Source organism: Hemicordylus capensis, chromosome 3 (genome assembly GCF_027244095.1).
Source record: "Hemicordylus capensis ecotype Gifberg chromosome 3, rHemCap1.1.pri, whole genome shotgun sequence".
Taxonomy (NCBI): Eukaryota; Metazoa; Chordata; class Lepidosauria; order Squamata; family Cordylidae; genus Hemicordylus; species Hemicordylus capensis.
Genome location: NC_069659.1, coordinates 113977172 through 114004581, shown reverse-complemented (window position 1 = coordinate 114004581; position 27410 = coordinate 113977172). Strand labels below are relative to the sequence as shown.

Sequence of the window (27410 nt, the reverse complement as noted above, 5' to 3'; positions counted from 1 at the left end):
TTACATGGAGTTTGAAAGAGAGTATTCAAAGCCTTTCTCACTAATTTTGTGCTCCTTGCCAACATTTTAATGTAACAATCAATTAGCAAGCTAATTAACCTTTTTTTAACACAATGTAACTCAATCATTTGTGTAACAAGAAAACACAGCAGGGGAACATTACATTTGAGACTTCATATGGCAGCCTTTTCATGCATGGAAAGGGGCAAGTTAAGGCTAGCTGAGATCTCACTGAATGCTTTCCAACCTCATATTATTCACTACTATATATTTAGTAGATACAACACTTGATTCTTCACTATATAAGACTGTCCAAGTGGTTGTGCTGGAAACACACAGTTTTATTAGAGGTTTGAGACAAAAAGTAGAATTTCAGTTTTGGGAAAATAATATGTTATGAAGAATTGTGACTAAACGGTAGATACAGCACTTGCAGAAGAGTGTTTAACAAGAGTAATGAGAATAACAAGCATACTTAGTGGAGTTAAAGATGTTAAATCTATTTCTTTTCAACAGGCATGTTTGCCACTATATCAGTCTTGGTTCAGAACCTTAAAAATTGTATGTCTCTATTGTGAAGTAGCCTCATGAGAGGTGGGATTGCTGCACCAAAGCAGCAGTCTTTGCAGCCATGCTCTAAATTTTGCATATGCCAGAGCCAGAGGTGCTCTTACCTCTGAACCTTGGGACCCTGGCCTGTGGCCTCCAAGGTCAGGGGAGCCTTCTGCCGCCACCCCACACCTGCCTCCACTGTCCCATTGCGAGGCTGAACCACTGATTTTTTCAATAATTCTAGCCACTGGGGTTGAGGGGGTGAGCGGAGCAGGCCTCCCCATGGTGGCAGCAGCAGTAGCAGGCAGAGTGGGAGCAACCACTGGGCCTGACGGCCCAGTGGCCTCTGACAACTGTGAGGTGCTCCAGTGTGCCTGCACAGTTATAATAGTGTCGCAGTGCTCTGTTATAAATGTGCAGGTGCGCTGGAGCCGCTGGGGCTGGATGGGCAGGCTGAGCAGCCACTCCCACTCTGCCCATTCCCACCACCACTGCCATGGGAGGATGCCAGGGAGGCCTGCGTGGCTCACCTCCCACCCTCCAGTGGCTAGAATTATTGGGGGGGAAAGGTGGTTTGGCCTCCCAGTGGTGGGGGGAAGCTCACAGCAATGTCAGGGGGCTCGCAGCAGTGTGGGGAGTCTCATGGGGGGGGTCCCCACAGCAGTGGGGTTAGAGTTAGCAGTGGGGCTAGCCTTGCGGTGGGTGCAGTCCAGGCACCAAAATTACCTAGGTACACCACTAGCCAGAGTTGATTCGAAGTGATTCAACCTGTGATGATTCAAACTGATTCAACCTGTGATGTTGATCACAGGTTTCAGTGCTCCTGCATGTAACAAATAAAATAACTTTATTAGATATAGAAACACAGGATGTAAAACAGAAGGGTTTTTTTTTTTTTAATAGCTTTTCATATATTGTATCATGTGTTATTTCTGAACATATGAATTCATCATCTGTGACCCACTGGCAGTATCCAGAATAAGTTAGACATGACTAAATTCCATGGATTTCAATTGTGCGTAATCATTACTGACGAGGCGGCATGCTGCTGAAAGTTTTCATTTTAAATTGCTCTTTGTTGGTAAGCTGTTAGGCATGAATTCTAGGAGAAGCATGCACATAGAGTTTGTTCCAGCATTGCATTTCCTTAATCTTTGGGAACTGAAGTTTTTTCTCAGTGGCTTGTTCAAATTATTAGTATCTGTAAGAGATTAGCAGAGAAATAGCATACAAGATTTACAAGCTACAAGCTTTCATTATGGCCAGACAATGAGCTGCAACTAGTGGGCTATCTTTGGGATTTGCCCCAGATTAGCATAAAAAAAATACACCTCATAAATAGCCAGTGTTTCTCCACTTCCCTACCAAGTCTTCGGGCTGATCGGCACAGGCATATTACATCACTCAGTATATTGTTGCTCTATAAAATGATCATATGGGGGACTGTGGCTGAATATATGAACGGCTCCATAGAAAACTGTTATGTTTGACTGGCACAAACCAGTCAGTTCAGCACACTGCCTTCCCCCTCTGCCACATAAAGAGCTCACAGAGGACAATTCCCAACCACTCCCCACAGCCCTGCAGTTCCTCTTCTGAAGCTTCTGATCTCCTTAGTGCACTGAGCATGCTGAACATGATTCTTGCCCCGCACAACCAGATCCCCTTTCTCCCTCCCCTCCCATTTCTTTACCTGGTGTTGACTTTGGTAGCTGCTGCCACTTAGGTGCATCCTTTCCCACTGCTTATCCAGTGGCACCACTCTCTCCATCTTTTGAAAAAGCAGGGTAAAGGGAACAGAGCAGCAGGATATTGTACTCATACTTCCTGTTGCTCTGTTCTCCATCCCCTGACTTCTCAAAAAGCAGGGAGAATAGGAAAACTAGAGTAGTAGTGGGAGGAGGATGTTTTTGCATAGCAGCAGCAACCGCCACCAATACTAGGTCAAGAAGGGCAAGGCCAGTTAGATAGTAGTGGCTGGGCTCCACCTCATCTAATCCACTTTCTGAAGTGGCTGTCTCACTGGTCCTTATTAGTGGTTTGGCCCTGATATTTCAGGTTAGGTTAGGTAATATGAAAGCAGTTTGTCTGTGATGGTTGTTTCAGTCATAGAAGTCATCAAGAGATAAGCATGCATGTGTCAACTCAGGATGCTGGACTCGATGGACTCATACTTCTGTTTTTCTGATCCTCCTGGGTTCTTCTCATATTCTTATTCAGTTTTCAAGGGCCAGAGACATGACTGAATAATACTTATGATAATGTAGAACACAGAAAACTCTTGTCTATCCTTAGCATTGACTTTCTGTAGGCTGATTTTCCATGACTAGCTAAAGATAAAGCCAGAATGCACAGTGATGTTTTCTTTCTTCATAAGACAGTTTAAACATATGTCTGCTACCTAAGCCAGCTCTCATATAACTTTCAGCTCTATCTAGCAGTTGGCTTCTCAGTGAATCAGCATGCACTGGTAAAACTTCTGAATCTTTTACATGCTTCTGAGGGGAGATGAGAAATCACCTGCAGCCTCCTGCATCTTGCCTGAACCGATTATGTAGACAGACTTCATGAGATGAGAGAGGCGAGGAAACTTCTGATACTGTTTTGGACTGGTGTTAAAAGAACTACTGTGGCTTTCAGTCAGGCGCGGAGAGAGGCCAGCGGTAAGCCCAAGTTCTGCTGCCGCTGCCACCCTAGCACTGTCCCTTGCATCTGACGTCAGATGCAGGGACCGTTTAGCCACGCCCCTGCATCTGACGTGGGGATGTGGTTTAGCTCCCAAATGGGGCTGCGCAGCCCCATTTGGGAGCTAAATTGGCCAGTGTCAAATTTGCAGTGCTTCTAGGAGCATCCAATCTAGGGCAGTCAAGCGTGGAGCATGGTTTGGGTCTGAAGACAGATCCAAACCAGAGGCTAGGATTCAAGCTGGAATAGGCTGTAACAAAAGCTGTAGCTGATGGTATCGCTAAAGCCAAACCACATTTGTTGGCATTTGGGCTAGAAATAGGCAAAATCATGCCTTCAGGCCATACACGGGTCACACTTCCTTGCTGTTGGGGCTGATATCCATGGCTGACAAAATAATTCATATTGCTTGATTTGATCACCAGTAGGTGTGATCTTGATGAACAAAGTGAAATGTTTGAACAAATTGTATGGGCTGGAGTGAATGGGTGAGCTCAAAGCTTATCTGGCACACCAGGAAGACCTTTCAGGTGGAGAGATAATAATTCTTTTGACACCTCCTGGTCTGTGCCAGGCCATTAGCTCAGTAATAGAGGGGTGGGAGTGCTCAGCCTTATCTGAGTTCTTGTGAAGATGATTAGTGAAACTAATCTTTTATGCCAAAAAAGGGAGTTTTACTATTCCTTCAAGAAATAGTCTGTCTCCTTAACTCACATCTGCTAGCCAGCTTCCTTCTCTGAATAGAGAGGGCCATAGGGTTACACCTTGTAGTCACTTGTTATGGGTAATAGTTGCCCCATGTTTGCTTGTGCTAAGCCACCAACTTGAGAATTTTGCCAAATATGGGCATGTGAAGAGTTCACAGTCCTGTGAGCTCATAGCCAAGATGGAGATTGTAAGCCTGCAGTTCCAAATCACATATTGGGATACAGTTTGTAGCCCCCAAACAGGCAGTTCTAGCAACAATAATATAAGGCTTTGGGATCAGTTATGGACCTCTCCCCTTCTGCCCATGAGGGAAAGTACAAAAATTGATTGCAGTGCTTTGGAGCCCAAGCTGTATGATTTCCCCCACAAACTTCTACAGCATTGCCTAGGGGGTTTCAGTTCCCTGGGGATTTTCAGTTACCCCATTCCTGCCCTTCTTTTTGTTCCTTGCATTAGTCCCCCTGCCCACCTTTCTTCTGTTCACAGTTCGCTTAACAGCCTTACCTCCTGCACCATGCTGTGTATTTCACCTCATTGTGTTGCTTCACTTGAAAAGCTAGCACTTCACTTACCTGGCTTTATTATGACAAACATTTCACAATTTGCCTGTTTCCTGCTAAGTTTCCTTCTCCTTGCTCATGCTTGCTGGAATCAGTTCAATCTGCCTCCCTCCCTTTAATGAGGCAATTTGCTTCCCAACAGCCTCCCCCAAAGAATCCTGGGAATTGTAGTTTGGTAAGGGTGTTGAGAATTCTTTGTTCAAGATCTGTAGCTCCTCTCACAAAAACTGCAGTTCCTGGGCTTCCTTGGAATGAAGGAATAACCAGTAAACTATTATAGATATAGGTAGAGTTTCATTGAAGAGGAATTCCCCTTCAGGGGCTACTTCCTATTTGAAACATGGCATTGTGATGTGAACAATCAGATATGATAGAATTCTCCCTTTTATACAACTCTCAAAGGTACCGGAAGCCTCTTAGAGTCTGGACCAGACAACCAATGTTTATTAGCAACTTTGGTATGAAGTTCTGCTGAAATAACAGAGTCATGCTTTTTGCAGTGAATAATAGCTTCCGTGGGTGAGAACAGGGCTTTCCTATCTGCATGTCTTTTGGGTTAGTCTTGTTGACCAGGTTCCAAAAGGGGCATGCCTTGGCTACAAATTGGTCCTTTTTAAAACCAAATGAATAATGTATTCCTAGTCTAAAGTCTGGGGGAAAATGGTGTATCTGGAGGTAATTTATTAAGTAATATATTCCAGACCTTTGAAGGAATAATTTATGCACTCCAGTTTTCTCAGTTGTATGTCCAACTGGAAGTTGTCTGGTGGCTGTGTGAATTTTTATAAATCTTTCAATGGTGGTGGATGCCAGATGTTAAAATCAAGGGCATTATTTAGATTATTCTTGAAGGTTTGGCATCTGGAAGCAAATTAGTGGGAGTAGTAACATAAATCAAGGCAGCAATGAAGACATCACTAGCCTAAATCTTGATATGAACATGATTTTGAAAATGTATACCCCCACATCGCACATAACTCAAAATTTGTCATAAATAGCTGACATTTTGCACAGAACTGTGTAACAGGAGCTGCTTTAGTAGAAGACTGCATAGCAGCTCTGCCCAATGTGTTGCCGAGCAGGGAAATGCACATCAAAGGAGGGGGGAGTGATTTTCACTTCTCTCTCTCCTTCCTCCATACTGATGGTTTCTTTAGGGATATGTCCTTGAGGGCTGCACAGGAACATCGTGGGCAGAGCTGGGATGCAGTCTTTCACTGACATGGCTCCTGTTGAGCAATTCTAATACTGCATAGTGTCACCCACTGTTTCTAATACTCTCTCTCTCTCTGCCTCTGCGCTCTCTCTCTCTCACACACACACACAGTGGCGTGGCAAGCTTTGAAGCGGCTGGGGACAAAGTGCAGGCAGGGGCCCCTCCGCTTCTCCATTATGTAAGAAAGCACGTGCGCCCCAAGCCACATCCCATGTCTGATGTCAGATGCAAGGGGCAGGGCCAATAATCTTGCAGGACTGGGTCAGCTACTTACATCAGGGGACCTGCCACTCTCCGCCGCCCCCTCCTCTCCGCCACTGTGGGCAGGCACCACACACCCACAGTGAGAGGTCTAGCCTGCTCCAGTGCCACTTTGCCCCAGCCCGCCCGCACCCACATGCTGCTACTGTAGCAGTTCTGACCGGTCTGCCGAGAGCTAGCCATGGGCCGAGCCCAGCATGGTCACTGTGGCAGGCAAGCATAACTATAGCTAGTTCTTCCTGCCCACCCCACCCCATCTAATCTCTAAAATGAGACCCTGCTGGGTTTCTCGCCATTGGCCCTGCCCTTTGCGTCTGACATCAGACACAGGGCCAGGGCCAATGCCTGGGAGAGGGTCCATCACTCTTCCAGCTGGCTAGAGAGGAGAGGGGCATGCTTTGTGCTCCCAGCTGGCAAGTGCTTTGCTCTCTGGCTAGGTGCAGGAAGGGGCAAGAAGGCACCTTGACTGAGGGCAAGGTGAAGCCCTGGGGCACCACAAACCCTCTGGGCCTGGGGACAGTTGTCCTCTCTTGCTGAATAGTCGTTATGCTTCTTCTTTCATACATACATACATTCACACACACACACACACTGCACAGTGTACCTTTCTCATCTTTGTGAATTATTGTGAAATTAAAAACCCTACATTTAAGATCTTCCTAGTCAAATATCAAACAGTGGGGAAAACTGTTTTCTTTCAGCAAAACATCCATATAAGATACATATTTGTATATTTATCTCAATATTCTAAAACACACAAAGGGTCAGTTCAAATTCAGATCCAGCACATGAGGAAAGATCCCAATGTCCATCCTCAGTCCCGATGCTCATCCAACTCCTGATGCCCATCCTTTGATCACATGTGTGGGGCTGTTCATTTTAATGAAACAATTTGGTGTGTGTGTTTAGGGGTCATTCAGATGAACAATCCACACATTATCAAGAAACATGCTAGGAGGGCATCAGGATGTCTGTGGAGGATGTCCTAAGAGGTGTGCTCTTGGCACATCTCCTTTTCCATGTGTTCTGGAGCCAATATTGTTTGAACCAGCCTGAAGAGAGACATTCTTGACCACATCCCTACTCTGTATATTTCCTTCATTATGGAACTTCACCCTACTGCACTAGCGATGTGCATGGAGCCACGCGGGGGAGGCTCAAAGGTGGCAGGGGTGCTGCTTTAAGAGTGGGGGAGGGTGCACTTACCCCTCCCACCACTTTCCCCCTGCCAATGTCCATTTTAGTCAAATCATGTTCATATTGGTTCCACTGGTTTGACGGCAGGGGGTGTCCAACTTTTAAGAACAGGGGAGGGTGCACTTACTCCTCCCGCTGCTTTCCCCCCACCAGCGTCAGTCAAATCCCATCGGGCCGGAAGCATACCTCTCTGCTGCCCCATTGCCCCTGTTGTCTGGATATGACCAGAAGTATCCGACACGCCTGCACATCAGGCACAGGTGCATGCCGGACATGATATGTGTGGGCCCGCAGACACGTCGGATGCTTCTGGTCATATCTGGACAATGGGGGCAACGGGGTGGCAGAGAGGTACATTGCTGCCCCGATGGGATTTGACTAAAATGGACGCCAGTGGGAGAGAAGCAGTGGGAGGGGTAAGTGCACCCTCCCCTGCTCTTAAAGTTGGAGGGCCTCCGAACCAGTTCCATGCACATCCCTACTGCAGATGTGCTGACCCCAAATTTGCTCCCTGCTTCCACAGCCATATGTGAAAGCTATGTTTCAGAAGCTATGGAAGTGGAGAGACATTTGGAGGATGTGGGGGATGAAATTAATGTTGGGGAGCTGGACAAAACTGCTACTCTCAGAGGCTGCAATTTTTCCACAGAAGCTCCCAGAACTACTCTACATGATGTCATAGAAAAATGTCCAGAAACTGCAGTTGGTACAGAATGCAGCAGCCAGATTGGTCTCTGGGTCATCTTGAAGAGACCATTTTACTCCTATATTAAAAGAACTACATTGGCTGCCAGTAGGTTTCCCGGCAAAGTACAGTGTTGGTTATAACCTATAAAGCCCTAAACAATGTAGGCCCTGGGTCTTTAAAAGAATGTCTTCTTCATTACAAGCCCCATCACCTATTGAGATCATCTAGAGAGTTTCATCTAAAATTGCCACCAGCGCATCTAGTGGTTACATAAGGATGGGCCTTCTCTGTTGCTGCCCTGAGACTCTGGAATGCACTCCCTGCTGAAATAAGAGCTTCTGACAACCTTTTAAAAAGGTAGTTAAGACACAGTTGTGCACCCAGGTTTTTAACTAGACTTGTGGTTTTAAATCGTTAAGGTTTTAATTCCTGTTTTAAGTTGATGTGAAACATCCCCAGAGATGGAAATGTGGAGATGTACAAATATAATAAAATAAATAAATAGAATCACTGATGGGGGCTTTGGGAGGAGAGAGAGAGAGAGAGAGAACTAGCATGCTCAGTGGCCTCCAGGACCTGTGCTATGCTGAAGCTTTCAGCAGGAAAAAAAACACCCAGAAAATTGGGTTGTGTAGAAGAATTGGCCTGCTTGAAACCCTGTTATAGAGGTGGGCACTAGGCTCAAGGAATGCAACATTTTTGTTGCAGGTCCCACTTGCAGATCTAATGCATCAACCCTATCTGGATTTGAAATTCAGTTTTTTTCCTGGGATACATAGTTAGTAACACAGTAAACAAATGGTTCAGAGCACAATACACCAGGAACTGTTCATATGCAAGTCTCATTATATTTAATTAGAAGTTTCCAGTCAACTGGCCTTCAGTCATCTGTTTCAACCATTCAAGAATTTTTTTTAAACAAGTTTCATCTCCTTTTTCCATCTTAATTTCTCAATTTTTCCCCATCAAGGGAGTTTGCTCTCTTTCACAAACTCAGCCTGGAACATAAACATTTCCCATTCAGCCCTTCATTTATTTATTGGTTTCTTTTTTTATCTCTCGATAGGAAAAAAAATCACAATACTTTGCATGTTTCTCACTACTAATATCCATTGTCAGACTTACTATTAGTAGTCAATGAAGGTTTGCATGTGAGAATCCTCTGTAGATGACATACAGCATGGGAAATTGCTTTTCTAGTGAAATAAGAAATGTAGAGAAGTGAAGCTATTGTCAATGTTACCACTATGATTAAAACATAACAAGAAATTTAGCTGGATCTCAACAGAACTCTGCACTGCACCTAATAATGCAATGTTCATATTTGCAGGATGTAATTTAAGATCTAAGGGTTAGCAGACTCCACTCTTTCCATCCCCATAACATTTAATAAGCTCCTTTATTCTAGTAAGAATTTCATGGAAATTCTTCCTAAATATATATTTAACCAGCTGGGCCAGGTGCAGAGCATCTGCGCCTCCAGCTGGCCCACCCACCACCACTGTTCCTACACCACCTCCACCACGCCGGCATGCCCGGCTTTCTGGCTGGCCGGGCGGCCACCCCTGCCCCGCTTCTTAGTCCCCGCTTTCTGGCAGGCCAGCTGGCCAGCCTGCTTCCTCTCCCACCCCCACCCCATGCTTTCTGGTTTGTAGACCAACCGGAAAGCCAGCCCACCACTTCCTCCCACCCCCTCCTCCTGGTGGCCGGGCCAGGCTGATGCAGCACCTCCTCCTGCCTCTCAGCGGCCAGGCTGGGTCGCCCTGCCGGCACCACCTCCAACCGGCGGCCAGGCCAGGCCAGCCTGCCACCACCTCCTGTGGTCGACCAGTGGCTAGGCCAGGCCGGGCCGCCGCCACCATTGTTTCCTGTCCCCATCGCTATCCCCCAGGCAGCTGCTCTTGCGAGAGCTGCCACACATGGAATTAGCAACAGGTACGTTTAGAATTAAATATATAGATGGTAGGGAAATAGTGAGTCCTGTTAACGTCATTGCTGGCCTGTCTCCAGTTTCCAGCAGATTCAAAATGCATTCACTGTAGTTGGTTACCTACCTTTCCTGTTGTTACAAGCATGCCATTCATCCCAATTTGTTTCCAAGCTCAGTTCAAGGTGCTGGCTATGACTTTTAAAACCCTTTGCAATTTAGGCCCAAAATATATTAGGATCTGTTTTCTCTCCTACAAACCTGCCCACCTGTTAAGATCTTCAGTGGCAGCTTCATACCTGCCAACGTATCCCTATTCCCCTATTCAGGTGAATAGGGACATATTGGTAGGTATGCAGTCTTGTTTCATGCTCCACCTCCTATGGAGGTCTGGTTGGCAATGACACAGGATAAAGCCTTCTTGGTATCAGCACCTCAGCTGTGGAACTCCCTACCCACAGAGGCCCAGATGGCCCTTTCATTATGTGCTCTCCATCGTTGAAACTTTCATTTTCAGCCAACATTTGGCATCTGATAGTTCATCTCCTGCTGCATTTTAGGGAGGTTTTTTTAAAACAAACACACACACACACACACACACACACACTGTGTTGTTATTTTATTTTAATTTGGTATTGTTAATCTTATAAACTGCTTTGGGCACCTGTTGTAGGAAAAGCAGACTATAAATGTCATAAATATCTACAGATATACATATATCTCCTTATACATTTTCTAGTCCTGACTTTTAAAGTTCTCCATCTCTCTTCCAATAACTGTGCCTCCTTCACAGCCATTCTTACTCCCTCCATCCTGTAGAAGTCCACAGGTTGCAATGCTTTCCCAGTTGTTCCTTTCTCTCAATCCCATCTCTGCTGTGCTGTTCCTCAAGGGCCCTTTTGAATAATCTGTTGCCCTATTACAGATCCCACCACTGTATGTAGTTCAACCTTTTATTCATTTTAAAAATGTGGAAAACAAGAACAAGATCAGAAAATTCAGAGGTCCTTGGCTCATTTAGTTTTCAGTGAAGGGTAAACAAACTCATTTGTTATCATCAGCAGATGAATTTTCTATTTTGTTGGCAAACAAAGCAACCTTTGAATAATCCAGGATTGTCAACCAGGAAGTACAGCTGAAACACCCTGTTCATTAAAGAGGGTTTTAACTTAAAATACCAGCCCTGCAACAATTAATCTGACAATGAAATTCAAGCTGTCTGGCTTATCAAATGTAAACAATGCTTCTCTTTTTTGTTTACTGCTACAAATGAGTCCAAGGATGCTTGTCTCAGATTTTTCTTGTCCCAAGAAAAACAAAAACAAGGAGCACAGGCAAAGCGAAGCACTTTTATGTCCCATTACTGCAATAGCACTGTCAAACATATGCAGTGGAATTGATGTGATCCGAAAGTGCTCAAATCTGTTTGGATTATGCTTTATGTCCAAGTTTTTGAACTTTATTTGTACCTGGGATATGGGTACAGCTGCTACTGCCTGGGAAAAGTCTATATTTCATCAGTAATCAGGATGCAGCTCCTAACACACTGGTCATACTCTCCAAAGTATTTTAACAGAATTCTGAACAATGCATTGTACTCCATGAATGCCATGTTATATTTCATATCTACAGATCTTTGTGCAACAGCTACACATATTTTCCAGCATTCTGTTGTATGATGGCAAAATAAGTATGTCACAGGCAAGCAATAATATAATTCAATTTATTACCACTAATGACTCATTACCCAGGAGAGGCTACATCTGGAGCAATTTATGATGGTGAGTTCCTCCTATTTACAAACAGAACCAGTTTGTTAGATGTCATTTTTAAGAGGAATGTTTTGTTATTTTGTTATGCAACATTTTACATATCTTTTTCTTCAGTTATTGTTAAGAATTTTCAGGAATAATTTTGTAATACAGACACCCAAATTTTAATGTGAAGTGGCATACCTGTATAATCCTTTGCCCTCCTTTTTTCAGTTTTCTTTGGTGCTCGCTCAATTTTATGTCTTTGCAGAGGCTTCTTTCTGGCATTTTTGAACAACAGATTCTTCTCTTATGAACATTTACAGAATTTATGGCCACTCAACCCAAACTAATGGAGGGGGGCTTAATTAAGGTTGGAGCCCCAAGCTTCTACTAGAGAAATGTTGCATAAAGAATATTGTCTGTAAGATGCATTTTGAGATGAACCATGATCCCACATCCTTCTGGACACTTCTGGCAATGTAAAGAGAGAGAGAAGATGCTGAATGAAGGAGAGAGAGGGGTGGATACGACAGTTTGGAAGAGCTCATGCCACTCCCCAAGCCTTTGGGGTTTCTCAGTTCTCTGAAACAGTTGGACATTTTGGTACATTGCTGGTGTATTATTCCCTGCTTTGTTCCCCCTTGGCCCACCCAGTCTTCACCAGTGTTAATATTTATTCAATGCTGGCATGCAGTGAAGGGTGGGGGCTTCTAATTTGCAGGATTTTCATGTGTAATATGCATGCTCAGTATCTAGGAAGCCAAGAAACATGTCAAGTTAACGAGGTGGATGTTTGCATCATGTACTGGCCCTTTCTCATTGTAAACAAGGGGTATTTCTAGATGGAGGACCTTTTCATGAAAACTTCTGTGAGCAGGTACAATGAACTACATGTCTATATCTAGCAGTTCTTGCACTCTCTTCTGACTATTTTCTGTCTGCACCAGGGGACAGAGCATTAAGGAATATTGTGGTCTGGGGCCCTCTGCTGCCCCACTCCCTGAGGATTTTAATTTTGATGCAGGGTGTTATCAGTACGCTGATGACACCTAAATCTATTTCTCCAAATCAGAGTCATCAGGGAATGGCATAAGCACCCTAAATTTTATTTTTATTTATTTATTTATCACATTTGTACACCGCCCCAAACTTTCATCTCTGGGCGGTTAACAATAACATAAAACAAGTTAAAATATATACAAAAACTTAAAACAATTTAACCATTTAAAAATCAACCACAAATTAAAACCTTAAAATTTTAAACTGAATGCTTGCCTGGAGGCAGTAATGGCCTGGATGAGGGATAACAAATGGAGACTGAGTCGAAATAAGACAGAGATATTTATTGTGTGAGGTTGGAACCCAGGAGACAATTTTGATCTGCCAGTTCTGGATGGGGTTACATTCCTCCAGAAGGAACAGTCTGGGAGTTCTTCTGGATCCAAACTAGGGGTGTGCATGGAACTGAGAAGCCTGATTTGGTTCAAATCAAATTGAACCAGGCCCAGTTCAGTTCTGTGCATGTCAAGCCAAGCCCCAGTTCAGCTTGAGGTCCAGCTCAAAGATGGGAATCCAAAAACTAAAAAAGAAAGAAAGAAAGAAAATTAAAAAGAAAGAAAACTTAATGCCCAGGCTGGTGGCCTCTTTGGGTGTGTGTGTGTGTGTGTGTGTGTGTGTGTGTGTGTGTGTGCTGCTCCAGGAACAGGATGGGGGTATTTTTAGGGCTGGATCAGTCCATTTAAAGGCCTTTTTGGCCCTCTCCTTGTGGCCATTTTGAAGGCCGCTGCACATGCTCACTGGCCATTTGAGTACCGCAACCTGGGCAAGCCATTGAACAGGCCTGGCTTGATGGCAAACCAGCTCAACCTCGAACTGGTTCACACATCCCTAATCCAAACCTCTCTCTGTCTCAGGTTGAGGCAGTTGCCAGAAGTGCTTTCTGTCAGCTTCGGCTGATATGCCAGCGGCATCCATTTGAGATAAACGACTTCAAAACAGTGGTGCATATACAGAAAACTATCCGGAAACTGCAGTTGGTACAGAATGTGGCAGCCAGGTTGTTCTCTGGGTCATCTTGAAGAGACCATTTTACTCCTATATTAAAAGAACTACAATGGCTACCAATGTTTCCAGGCAAAATGCAGGGTTCTGGTTATAACCTAGAAAGCCCAAATCAGCTTAGGCCCAAGGCATTGGTCCTGCTGACAGCCGAGAGGAGTCTGCATGTGCCCCAGGAGTACTCACTGTAGAAGAGACACTGAGGCACTTCACACAATTAGTGTGAAGCACCAGAAGGGTTCACGTGGGGAGAGCGGACTTAGCCCGCTCTCCCCACACACAAGCAGTTACTCGTTGCTGAGCGGCCAGATCGGCTCTGTCGGGAGCTCCGGGGATCGGGGGAAGGGGAACACTGCCGCGTGTGCACGGTGCCATCCTGGGGTCCTCTCCCCCCACCCTGAGTGTGCCAGCCGCGGTTGCTTCATTAACCTCATTTAAGAAGAGGAATTGTCAGGCAGGCTCACTACTGTGGAACCACCGGGCTCAACTGTGAGCTCAGTGGTTCCTACAATCACTGAAAACCGGGCTGGGCTCCCCTACCCAGTTTTCAGTGATCATCAGAATAGCTTCAATGAGGGATTGCTGGTCAGGCATAGCTGAAGCTCAGAAGTTGCTGTGGATTGCAAGTCAAGGAGCAACAGCAGAAAAGAATAAAAAAACTCAGGCCAGGCACAGTGAGCTCAGTCAAGGAACTGGTCTTGGTTAGCAGCAGGGAGAAGACTCCTTGCAGCAAACAGATGCTACCAGCAAAGACCCAAAGCCAGGAAGGAACTTATATAGTCCACAGAAGAGCCACTCCTTTCCTTCAAGCTGAGGTAACTCCTGAGTAGACCTCAGTTAGTCCTCCTCTTGAGTAGACCCATCCTGAGGCAAACACCTGGCAGCCATCCTGCTATTTTTCCCCCTTTCCTCCTATGCATTTATCCCCATTTAATAACTTAGCTGCAATCCTATGTGCACTTACCTGGGAGTAAGTCCCATTTTCTTAATGGGACTTACCTCTGACTAAACATGCATCTTTTCTGCTGTTGAGACCACAGGTTTTTGTTTTCATGTTAAATGTTTGCTTTTTCACTCTTTCCATTACTAGGGTGAGGAAGAATAACCAATACTAGCTTAACCCATGCAGAGCATCTGCACGCTAGTACTCAATTGCTCCCCTCACCCCCTGCCACAGCCCCGCTCACTTCAGAGATCTCTCCACCCTCACCTGAGCTGCACTCCTGCTCCTCCTCCTCCATCCAGTTTCTTCCATCCCCCTCACCCCTCTTGGGCACTCCTCCATCCCCCTCACCCCCTAGGTTGCAGCTGTAGCATTGCTGGCACCTATTGGCCAAGCTGCAGTCCCCTATCCCCAGAGACCTCCCCACCCTCACCTGAGCCCCGCTCCTGCTCCTCCCCACAGCAGTTCGTCGCTGCTGACACTACCATGGCAACTCATTCCCCTCAGGCTGTTGACAGGCCCAAGCCCTTCCCTTCCCTTGCCTGCCTGCGTCATTGGCCTCAGTAGCACAAAGCAGCAGCAGTGGTTGACTGGGCCCTTCCTTGCTGCCAATAGGCACCACCATGGCCGCTCATTCCCCTTAGGCGACTGACAAGCTCAGGCCCATCCCTTGCCCTTCCTTCTTTCTCTCTTCCCCTCCTTTCCTTTTCTCTCTTTCTCTCTCCTCCACTCCCCCTTTGCAGGGGGGACATAATGGCAACCTCCTTTTCCTGAAGAGGCTTTTTCCTCCCTACAAACCCTCTCTTCACAGATCCCTGCCCACTATCCTTTTATATATAGATTCCTCTCCTCTGCAATCAAGAACATCTTCCAACCAGTAACAGTTGCATTCCAACTGACCTTAACTATCACAGTCTCCTCCTCCTTATCTGCATATAGAATCTCCATTGCCCAATCACCACGTTGCTTCTGCTCATGAACTCTCACAATAGCTGCCATACACGAGATTAGCCATGGGTACACCTTAGAGAATTAGATAGATAGATAGAAAGAAATACTGGGGGGAACACGCAATATGAGAGTACAGGTGAAGGAGAAGAAGAAAAAGTTGAATCAGTTAGGTGTTGAGCCCAAGGAGGAAGGCATGGAGACTGCTGCACCTGTCTTCATCTCTTCCTCAAGACTTCGGCAATAGGCTATAATGGGGAATCACTAAAATGTGTATAACTTCTTGTTGGAATGGAATGAAAATGATAAGTAGAGTAGACCCTCATGAAGCCATTACATTTGTAGTGATTAGCCTCCCCTTCCTCTAAAGAGTTAACCAGAAGTGAACCTTCGTCTTGACTGACAGGCTGATGAACTCCAGGGCTCAGCCAATGAGCACACCAGGTGGGTGGGACCCAGGGGCATAGCTAGGGGAGAGGGGTCCGATGTTAATCCCTCTCTCTGGCGGCCCCCCCAGAGTGAGGGAGATAATGAAGAAAATAGGGAGGGATGGAGCTGGAGCCCTCAGGAGCTGGGGGCCTGTGTTCTTTGAACCCTTACGCTCAATTATAGCTATGCTCCTGGTGGGACCTAGAGAGCTGTTTCCAGGAAGAAGGTAGTTCTTTGTTAGAAGAAGCAAGACTGGAGGTGCACAGTAGGACATGTGGCCATGGAGGCTGGCTGCAGGAGAATAACTCTGTAGATCCTTGAAAGACAGGAGAGCAGGCAGCTTGAATTCTCATCAGGAGTTTGGAAAGTTCATGGCAAGGAGCCAGGGCTTATGACTTTGGAAAGTTTAGCATAGGGGAAATTTTGTTTAGTCAGATTTTGCATTAGGGATATTTCTTTAGTGTGTGTGCTTTTGCATATTCCTGATACTGTTCTATTATTGTTTACCTGTAACGTAATTAAAATAAGAAACACTAGCCTATGCCCGATACACCTAGGGCATTGCAAAGCATGCATTAAGGCAACCTATTTGTGTAACCCTACTAAGTATTCTTAACTGTATCTAAAAGCTGAGAAAGCCTCAGACAGAAGCAGTTTGTAGTAATTTAATAAAACCGGGGTGGTTTTTTTTTAGTTCTTTTCTTTTTACAAGCCTCTCTGAGTTGGTTTTTAACTCAGGAAAAGGGTGAGGGGAGGAATGGGGATTTCTCTGGTGCTAACATGTCCTCAAACATTCAGCAGCTATCAATTTTCTCATCACATGTAGGCTTGCACGTGAACGATTTTTGTACTTATCCAATAGCAAAATAAAGAGAATTTTCCCTAGGATTCCACCCCAAACCCAGGGAAATTCAAGCTCTAAGAGGGGTGGTGATGACAGCATTTTGAACCTACCGATAATACAGAATAGTTTTAGGAGAAGCCTAGCCAGGCAGCTCAGCAAGGATGATCCAGCATTTCTTCTCCTTATGTGAGCTAGCCTTGAGACAAAGGCATTAATCCACTACAATACTATTCAAATTTCATGGAGATACATGCTGGGGTTTACATACATGCACACTTCAAAGTTTTGAGGCTTGAATTTTCCCATTTAAATCCCTGTGTGATTAGAGGAGATTAAGATTTGCTCAGTGTATGACCAGAGATTTGATGTGGTTTAGTGTGGCTTCTTGTTCTACAGATCACAAGCAGCAGCAATCTTTCAGAGGGCCAAAGAGAGGCAGCTGGAGAGGAGAAGGCTTATTTCCTTAAGGCTAAATAAAAATAAGAGAAATGTTGGGGGGAAGTCAATAAAAGCTTTTTTTTTAATGAAAAGTAGATGAAAAAAATCATAAAATGGCTCAAACTGGCTGCAGTTAAAAAAGAAAAAAAGAATGGTACAAGGTGAGAACGGGAATAAAAGTGCTCTCAGGTACACAAGTGAGGGTGTGTATGGGATGTACCCTTGTGAACCCAACCCTAACAGATGGCACCACTGATAATTACTCCTCTACAGGTAGTGCTGCTGCCAGGTCCATCTACACTTTTTCCACCTCATGCAAGGTCTACCCCTTCTGTGATCAAGTTAGAATAATGTAGTATGAAAAGACACTGATGTTTCATTGATAGTCAAGCAGAAGTTACACAATGTACAGAATGCTGCTTCTCACCACCAAATTGCCCATAAGAATCAGTGGTCATGTTGGAAGAAACCACTATCTTGAAAGTGGTCATGTTGGAATAAACAACCATCACAACTCTTCCAGGATTTCAAAAGCTATTTTGTGGGGGTTTTTTGTAAGCAGACATCAGTTCCAACTTAAAGGACCATTTAAGAGATATTGAACATTCATTGTCACATCAGGGAAGCTGTGTAGATGCAGCACTAACATTCAGGTTGTATCAGTCTTCTCCACCAAAGCTTAATGCACAATAAAAATGTATTGAAACATTATTCCTGAAAATTGGATATAATGATTGACATTCCTGGGCAGGTTGTTACTTCAAGCAACAAACCTACTTGGAGACACTGAATCACTGGGAAAGACAAATAAACCTGCTTTTACTATTTAACTTTAGTAGCCTCACATAAAGAACACAAGCAACTTTCAATGAAGTCACTACAACTAAACAGCCACACCCTCTGCACTGAAACAAGTTTATTTTCATGTGGTCTCATTAATAATGTTGTAATACTACTTTTTTCAAGTAACCAAGCAACCTATAGCCTATTAATCACAACTGTTATTATTAGCTGTACTTTAGTAACCACTTGAAAGGATATATGAATAGGGAAAGATAACTGTATTCTTTAAGTCATAGTGCCATCTTATGGTGTTTTTGATATGATGTGTTCTATGGGTGGCCAAGGAGAGCTTTTCTTTTCATTCACACACACACACACACACACACACACACACACACACACACACACACACACAAACATATATGCAAAATGGCCGGATTGGATCTTTCATGTGGCAACAAAATACTATGAATAATTCATTATACATTGTGTACAAACGACCATTTTGTACATCAACACCACTCTTTCCTAATCTTGGTTTGCAAAATATCAATCTGTTCTTACAGTGAATGATGATGACCTGTTCACCACAGGCAATCTGTTCACCAGACGACATGTCCAGCACAATCTGGGCCTGGAAAACGAGCAACAGGCCACATACAGAGAGCAGTTGCATTATTTGGCTTTCACAAAGAACAGAACTGAAAGCACTTTAAAATGGTTGTTGTTGTCGTTACATAACTATTTAAGTGGACATGGCCAAAGTCTTAAGTAATACAATTAAAAGAAAATTATAGCTTTATAATTAGGGCCATGGGATTTATATTGAAAGAAGTCTAATTTTTATTTAAAATGAGAGATTGTTATGATGTGAAAGCCAGAATTAGAGCTGTAAAGCTATCCAAAACATGATGGTATATTGAGTTCCCACCCAGGATTACTGAAAACAATGAGTTTTGAACTTTTTTAATCCCTTGGGTGTGCTAATACTAAACTCACATATGGCAGTTCACTGTTGCTCAACAATTAGATGTTACAAAAAACCAGTTATGTTCATTTGGAAGGTTTAAGAGTAACGTTTCAAAATATTCTGCTGCCTTCCTAGTATCCTTTTGATCATTTATCATATTGACATTCCGGTCCTAATCATTAGCGCTGATGTATATTTTGCAGTACTTAATTAAAAATTATGCTACACATGAATACATGCCTTCCAACAAGTATATAATTACCTTTCCTTGGCAGTTTCAGTTATCTGAAGAGCCAAGTAACAGCCATTTAGACTATAAATCCAATACATGCTTATGAAAAGCTAACTTTGCACTCACTTCCCTAATCAAACCATTCTTTGCAACTGCTCAACTAAACCTTTGTTTAGAAAACAACTTTTCACTCTTTTAGAAAAACAAAATGTTTTTTTAAAAAATTACAGTTGTAGTCTTTTTCCATTTGAAATGGAGCTCATCTAATATATTTTAAAAGATATTTTTAAATTAACCAGTATTCTTGCATCATATTGAGGCACTTCACATGACACGTGTGAAGCGTCTGAGGGGGTTCTGTGGGGAGAGTGGGCTTAGCTGGAGTCACAGAGCTGGCAGGGGCTGCAGAGGCCGCACAGCCCCCGGAAGTTCTAGGATGCCCTGCACGAGCACGAGGGGCATTCTGGAGAGACTCCCGAGCCCAGGAGGCTGCTTGCAGCCTCCCAGCTGGAGGTCTACTTGTGTGTCTCTGTGCACCGCAGCGACACACGAACAACAAAATGAGGTTAACTGAGCACTTGCTCCATTAACCTCATTTAAGGGGAGGGTGGTTTAGGCGGGCTAGCCACCTTGGGAGCACAGGGCTTGACTGCAGGCCTAGTGGTTCCCATGACCACTGGAAAGTTGGCTAAGCCCACTTTCCAGTGATCGCAGGAATAGCTTCATTTTGTTTTCACTGAACTTTCAAAATGTAAGCAGTTTTCTGTGCAAAAAAAAAAATGTTGAGCCGGGTCCCACGATCCGTGAGACCCGGTTTCTTCAGGTGAGCAGGGAGGGAGCCCTGGGCGGCCGAATCGGCTGCCCACACGGTTCCCGGCTCCGAAACGGAGCCGGCGGGGGCTGGGGAGTTCGGGGGATGCGCGGCCCCCGCAAGCCCCAGTATGCCCTGCGTGAGCGTGCAGGGCATACTGGGGAGACCCTCGAGCCGGGAGGCAGCTTTTCACCTCCCAGCCAGGGGTCTACTCGTGAGTAGGCACGGTGCAAAGGCATGCCGCGGCTACTCACAATTGTAAAAAGCAGGTTTGCGGAGCACTCGCTCCGCAAACCTGCTTTTTACCAGGGGTTCCAGAGCGGGTTAGCCGCTCTGGAACCACTGGGCTTGGCTGCGAGCCCCGTGGTTCTGATGATCAGCAAAAATCGGGCTAGTGGAGGCTAGCCCGATTTTTGCTGATCGTCAGAATAGCCCCGTTATTTTACCAATTTTGGAAGTGTCAAAACACAGCTCACACCCCAAAAAGGCCCTGGGTTAAAACAAGCAAGCTTAAATGTAGAATGTAAGCAAATATTTGATATTTTTAAAGATTTACAGATTATAGCCTTTAAATGCTACTGATACTGATAATATATTTGACTTAACCCTCATCTGGATTTTGGGGTGGAATTCCACCCAGCTGCGTAAAGGTGTATAATGCACTCCCAATTATGCTCTTGTTGACAAACTCTTATTTGGAATCTGACACACAATATATCCACAAGTATGGCCCTTAACTACTTATGATAATTATGTTATTTATAAAAATATGGCACAGGTTAGAAAACTACACCAAAATGAATGGCTTTCTATGATGGGGTGGTTTTTATTCAATTCCCATAAGTCAATTGGAAGAAAAACCACCCCAGAAATGAATGGGCTTTCTATGGTGAGGTGATATCTATCCCATGCCCATTTTAAGCTCTTTGGAATAGAGGAAGACACCCTGTTTCTCTTTGAAAACTTCAGTTTTGTTTCCCCAGATGATGATAGTGTCTCAAAACTAGTCTGAGGCACTGTATTCTGTGCTCCCAAGTTAAGGCAGATGAAACCAGCCCCAGTGTTTGGAACACGTAAAGCATTCAGAACCATCTGACTTCGCAGAAGCAGGGATTTTAGCCTGCAGAACAAAGCCAAATGGATCACAACAGCAGCAACTACAACACAATAGCTTCAGTATGCCTGGCACCAGTGATTCAACCATCCGCAGTACATCTCTGGTCCTTTCCCATTTCTCCTCCTGGGAGACAGCCCTGAATGGAGGAGTTGAAACGTGGTTCCAGGTGGAGAGAGCAAGAAGATGTAGCAGTGGGATGTGTGTGGTAGGGATGTGTGAACTGGCTTCGACATTGAAGTGACCCAGGTCAAGGTCAAGCCAAACTCCCTTGGACTGGCTTGGGGCTGGTTCAGAAGTTCTACGTGAAATTTAAAAAAAAAAATTTTTTTTAAACCTACTGCCTCTGGCAGCCACCCAAATGGCCAGTGCGCATGCGTGGCGGCCTCCAAAATGTCACCTGCCAGTGCAGAAAAGGCCAAAATGGCTCTTTTAAGATCGGGGAGGCTGCCAGGGGGGAAATCGCTGGAGACTTTCCCTGCGGCAGCACGCCCTGAGGCCACCAGAGGTGGTAAGTTTTAATTTTTTTGCCCCCACCCTTGAGCAAGGCCAAAAATGATTCAGACTCAAACAAGACTGGGGCCCAGCTCAACATGCACAAAATCAGAGCAGGCCCAGTTCAGCTCGAGTCCAGTTCAACTCGAACCAAACTGGGTTTTCCGGTTTTGTGCACATCCTTAGTGTGTGACTAAATAGTTTGCTGAACCTCACTCACCTGTCATTGAATGTACCATAATAAAGTGTTACATGACAAGATAATGTGTTACATGACAAGCAGTAACAGACTGGTCTACAACCAGTCTATTACTCTCCCATTGCACAGTGCTGAGATGGGGTCCGTGTCCTCAGGTGAGAGGCCAGACCAAGAGAAGTTTAGTCAAGCAGGAGGAGGCAGTGAGTGAAGCAACTCCCTCCCCTGCAATCTGAAAGGGAGAAAGAGGAACATCGTGAACCCCGAGGGAGGAATCCAAATACTGTCTGAAGTCCTGGAAAGCCACTGCCAGTCAGAGTAGACAATGATTGCTGCAGATGGACCTATAGTCTGACTTAGTAGGCAGCAAATTCCTATGTCCTGATGGAAGCACCTTGACCTAACAGAACTGAAAGTATCTTAGCCTGCTAGTCCTAACTGGTGTGTTTCATGCCAATCAGGCAGTGTTGCAGAGAATGTGGGCATTTGGGGGCTTCTTACTTTTGTGCCACAATACCGCTGAGATTATTTGAGGACATTACAAGTAGTTTAAGCTTCAATGTCAAAGTCACATGACAGGAGAGAAGACATTTGCAGTGCCCTGGATGGGTGGGCACAGGCTATTGTTTCTTAGCTTAGTTACGTTATAGGCACACACAGTCCTAGACCAGTTTATTTGCTGGCACCAGAGAACAGAGAACACGAAATATACAGAGAACACAGAGCACAGAATATACAGAGAACACAGAATATACAGAGAACACGAAAGGAAAATAAAAGTCTAATGCAAACTGACTAACAAACTGTTCCCTAGGCTAAAGTTCCAGAAGCCCTGGCTTCCTTCACCCTTGAACTCACCCCAAACTCCAGGAGAGAATTCAAGCCCCTGCAGTCTTGGTGGATACCAAGAACGGCAATCCTCCTTTCTGCAGCCATTTCCCTGGCCACATGTCCGGCTGCAAGCCCAGCCTAGCTTCAACTGAACAAAGAAATCCCTTTCTTCCTGTCTTATGGCCCTCTAGGTTCTACCCACCTGCTGGCTGATTGGTTGAGCACCAGCCTGTCAGTCAGGACAGGATACACTTCCGGTTCACTCTTTAGGGGAAAGGAGAGGCTGTTACTTGCTGATCATTACAAGGCCTTTCCCAGCCCTTTCTTCATCCTGTGGCCTTCTACACTCCCCAAAAGCTGATGATGAGGACTGGTGGATAGTGCAAAGATTGTGTGAGGCATGGTATGGGGGCACAGCTAATGGAAGGAAGAAATTATGGAAATCTGACCTCCCTTGTGAGGTCATGTGGCTCAGGAGCCAGTGGCAACTCATATAGACATAGGAAGCTGCCTTATACCGAGTCAGACCATTGGTCCATCTAGCTTAGTACTGTCTACAGACTGGCAGTGGCTTCTCCAAGGTTGCAGGCAGGAATCTATCTCAGCCCTATCTTGGAGATGCCAAAGAGGGAACTTGGAACCTTCTGCATGCAAGCAATCAACCCTAAGTATGAATCCCTGAGTCTTTGTTTCCAGCATGTGTAAAGCTTCGACCAAAGTCAAACATTCCACACAATCCCTACAGTATGGTGTGGGGGCAACCATTTCTACTGCACAGTGCTGTGTTTTTCTCAACACCAGTGGGGCTTCTTTAAGGGGAATGGAGTCCTCTGGAGCCCAGCACTATCTTGGAAGGTGCACATGGAATGCTGGGAAATGTAGTCCTTCCCAGTGCTCTATATTAGGAATGTGCCTGGAACCGGTTTGAAAGACCAGTAGTTCTGCCGGTTCGATGGGGGGGGGCATACCTTTAAGAGTGGGGGGAGGGTTCCTTTACCCCCCTGCCACATTTTCCCCTCCAGAGCTCCATTTAAAAGGTCTGTGTCGGGGCAGCAGCATACCTCCCTGCCGCCCTGGTATCCTCCTCAGCTGGAATTAAAAGGAAGTACCCGGTGTGCGTGTGCACATTACACTCACTTGTGCACCCAGCATGCACGTATGCTCCAGGTACTTCCTTTTATGTCCGGCCGAGGAGGATACCAGGGCGGCAGGGAGGTATGCTGCTGCCCCGACACAGACCTTTTAAATCATGCACATGGGTACCATACCCTCCCTACCATCTCACAGATGAAACATAGGTCCACATTAGGGTCGTGCACACAGCCAAACTAGGGATAGGGAGGGTGGGCAGAGAGGAAGGCAGGGATGGACCTACCTTCCCCGCTTCATTCTCCTCTTCATTGTGTAGCCACGTGCCCACACAATCCGTGCTACTCTGAACAGCATGGATCACCAGAGGCCAGGACTTGTTTTCCCAGCCTCAGGAATCGCACAAGGCACCACGAGACAAGCACACTGCTTTGGGGGATTCCTCCGGGAGTCAGCAGCACTAGGCACCCAACTCTATGTAAACTTGGTCTCTGTACAGCTAGAGTATACTCCAAACCCTGGCACTGGGGTTAAGGGTGTGCTTGTGCCCTTAACCATGGCTAAAGGCTGGGGTAAAAGGTCAGGTTAAGCGGGACAGAAGCACCGGGATCAGAAGCAATCCCAGTGCTCCACACATCCAGCCTAATCCAGGCTGGGCTGCCCTAGCCTGGGTTACGCTGCTTGTGAGAATAGCCTCATTGTATATTTGGGCTAAGCTGAAAGGGGACAGGAACTGCATTCTTCACAAAAACATTTGCAGCCCAGTTCCTTTCACGAACTGAAGGAGCTACAAAAAGCATAAAATGTTTGCCATTCAGAATGAGTACAGGAAGCATCTATATATTTAATTCTCTTGGGACATGCGTGCCCAGGATTTGGCGGCAGAACTCTCGCGACACACTGCGAGAGTTCCGAAGTGAGGAGAGGGGGAAGAAAGTGCCGGCAGTGGCCACTGGCTGCCAGGTGGAGGGGGGAGAGAGAAAGGCGGGTGGCGAGCAGCAGGCGAGGGAGAGAAAGGCGGCAGCGGGCGGAGGGAGAGAAAGGTGGCGGTCGACGGGGAAGAGAGGCGGGGGCGGGCAGGGGGAGAGAAAGGCGGCGGCAGGCAGGGGAGAGAAAGGCAGCGGCAGGCGGGGGAAGAGAAAGGTGGTGGTGGGCAGGGGAAGAGAAAGGCGGCGGTGGGCAGGGGAAGAGAAAGGCGGCAGCGGGCGGGGGAGAGAAAGGCGGCGGCGGGCAGCGGAGAGAAAGGCGGCGGCGGGCAGCAGGCAGGGGGAGAGAAAGGCGGCAGCGGGCAGCAGGCAGGGGGAGAGAAAGGCGGCGGCGGGCAGCAGGCAGGGGGAGAGAAAGGCGGCGGCGGGCAGCAGGAGAGAAAGGCAGTGGCAGGCAGCGGGCGAGGGGAGAGAAAGGCGGCGGCGGGCAGCGGGAGAGAAAGGCAGCGGCGGGCAGCAGGCAGGGAGAGAGAAAGGCGGCGGCGGGCAGCGGGCAGGGGGAGAGAAAGGCGGCGGCGGGCAGCGGGCAGGGGGAGAGAAAGGCGGCGGCGGGCAGAGGGCAGGGGGAGAGAAAGGCGGCGGCGGGCAGCGGGCAGGGGGAGAGAAAGGCGGCGGCGGGCAGCGGGCAGGGAGAGAAAGGAGGCAGCGGGGCCCTTCTTGGCCACCTGCCACGGCTCTGTGTGGGGAGGAATGGGAGGGGAGAAGGGCTGGAGATCACAGAAGGGGAAGAGAGGAGAGACCGGGGTAGGAAGAAGAGGGAGGGGGAAACAGCCGGCCCCAAAGCGCCACACAGATGCTCTGTGCGGGGTTGGCTAGTTGTCCTTATTCTGAATAGACTTTGTGATGCCATCATATAGCTAAATCTGATTGGTTACATGACAACATGCTCATGACGTCATCTCCAAGTTGCTGGGGTCACAGTTGTTCTTTTCAAAAAGCAGCTGTTTTAAATAATTACCTAACATACATGCCATCAGTGGCGGTTGGTGGACACTAAGGCTGAAGGCAGGGAAGCCCGATCACTAAAGCAGGAGCTTCCTCTCCCCACTCAACATATTTTTCTCCATGCTGATGGGGGGAGCAGAAAAGTGGGGCACAAAGAATAAATCAGAAGCAGGGGGAACAAGAAAGCAGGGCAAAAGGGGGGAAATGGGAAGAAAGCAGAAACCAGGGGCCAAAGGGCAGAAGACAAAGATGGGGGAGAAAGTAGAAGGCAGGGGCTGAAAGGCAAAAGCCAGAAACCAGAGAGCAGAAAAAGACTGGCAGGAGGAAGGAGAAAGAGGAGCAGAAAAGAGAGAACTCAAGGGGGAGAAAGCCAGGACTTGCATCTCCTAACCAAACAAAATAAACAAACTACGAAAGAAACTCAAACTTACCAGTATGGGCAGCTAGCAAATCCTGCAAAGCACAGAGCTTCTTCCAGCCCCTCCTCCTTGCCCATTGGTTCCTTCCTTGGTCTTACTGGCTGAAACAGGCTGCTAATCAAGCTGTTCCAGCCAGTCTGATCCCCAGGAGGCGCCAGCCTGCCATCGACCACTCCAGGAATCTTAAAAATGGGCTAAAAATATACTTCCTGGTGGCTTCAGGGGCTGCATTTCCTACCTATTTTTTCGTTCCTGGAGTGGTCGATGCCATAAACTGTTCAAAACAATAGTCATTCAGTATGTGTCGAAGTAGAAATATAAGTGTTCCATTGAATAATTACATGAGGTCTGAGTCTTGGGCACAGAATAAGGACAAGTCCCTCATTGCAGCCCCCCCTTAAATGAGACGTGTGGTGACATTTAAACGCAAGAAAACCAAGACATTATAACATCGCCTTTCTCCTTCAAGCCAAGGGAATCTAGGGAACAGCATGTTTTTGGCCTTTGCTCGCCGGGAGCCACTAGGGGTCAATAACAGCCGCCGCCCATGACGGCTCAGACAGAGTGATATATGAGAAGTCCAGAGTGATGACTACGGCTCGGTATAGGAGATTTCCAGGTTTTCATTCGTTAAGTCACTTCTAGCTCTCTCTTGGGGAGGAGAAATCCAGATTTTTAAAATAAGTGAACGGCAGCTTGTGCACCGGAACCAAAAGGCAACAACAGAAAGGCGAGTGCCTACTGTTTAGATGCTGGTTTTGTGTGGGAAATGTATGTGTGTGTCTCTGTGTTAGTTTTTTTTAACCCTTTAAAGTATAGCTCTACTAATGCAAATTCCAATGCTAGTACAGTCTGTACTATATTGCAGGTTGTTAGGCCAGGGGGTGAGCGAACGGAGCAAAAGACAGCCTGCAATGTTGCCAATTTAATATTGTAGGTAAGAAGAGGGACTGAAGCTGGTTTGGATTTCCAGCCAAAAATGCCCCATGCAGAACACCCCGCAGATTGTCGCTGCAAGAATCAATCTTCCATTTCTCCACCAGCACCTCTTCCAGTCCAAACCCAGCTCGACTGCTTTATCTTGCATACAGACGTACTATGCTTTTAGTCTTTAAGAAACTTGAAGACGAAAACTACGCAAGAGACGAGTCTTGGCTGCTACCTTTTTTGAGGGATGGGGAAGGGTAGCTCCCCCCTGCCATGCCAGCTACGCTAAAATGCCGGATTTCTCTGGGCAACTCTTCCCCCGCAGCCCGCCGGAGGAGGAGGGGGCGCGCGATGAAAACCGGAAATGCGATTTTGTGTCACTCTGGCCAATTATAGCTTCATGG

The 27410-nt window shown here is 46.2% G+C and overlaps 2 long non-coding RNA genes across 6 annotated transcripts; one reads left to right on the top strand and one right to left on the bottom strand.

The window, feature by feature from the left end:
- Positions 1-306: 306 nt before the first annotated feature.
- Positions 307-27373, bottom strand: LOC128352417 (uncharacterized). 5 transcript variants are annotated; one of them, XR_008320396.1, is made up of 5 exons: positions 26092-27373; positions 11750-12019; positions 8993-9063; positions 4518-4750; positions 307-1753 (listed from the first exon to the last, which is right to left on the bottom strand). It is a non-coding gene; the product is annotated as an uncharacterized LOC128352417 (long non-coding RNA). The 5 variants fall into 5 exon arrangements; XR_008320397.1 differs by lacking the exon at positions 11750-12019; XR_008320400.1 differs by lacking the exons at positions 11750-12019; positions 26092-27373 and adding an exon at positions 9922-9949.
- Positions 9618-11905, top strand: LOC128352419 (uncharacterized). Its single transcript, XR_008320401.1, has 3 exons — positions 9618-9802; positions 11427-11575; positions 11817-11905. It is a non-coding gene; the product is annotated as an uncharacterized LOC128352419 (long non-coding RNA).
- Positions 27374-27410: the final 37 nt, after the last annotated feature.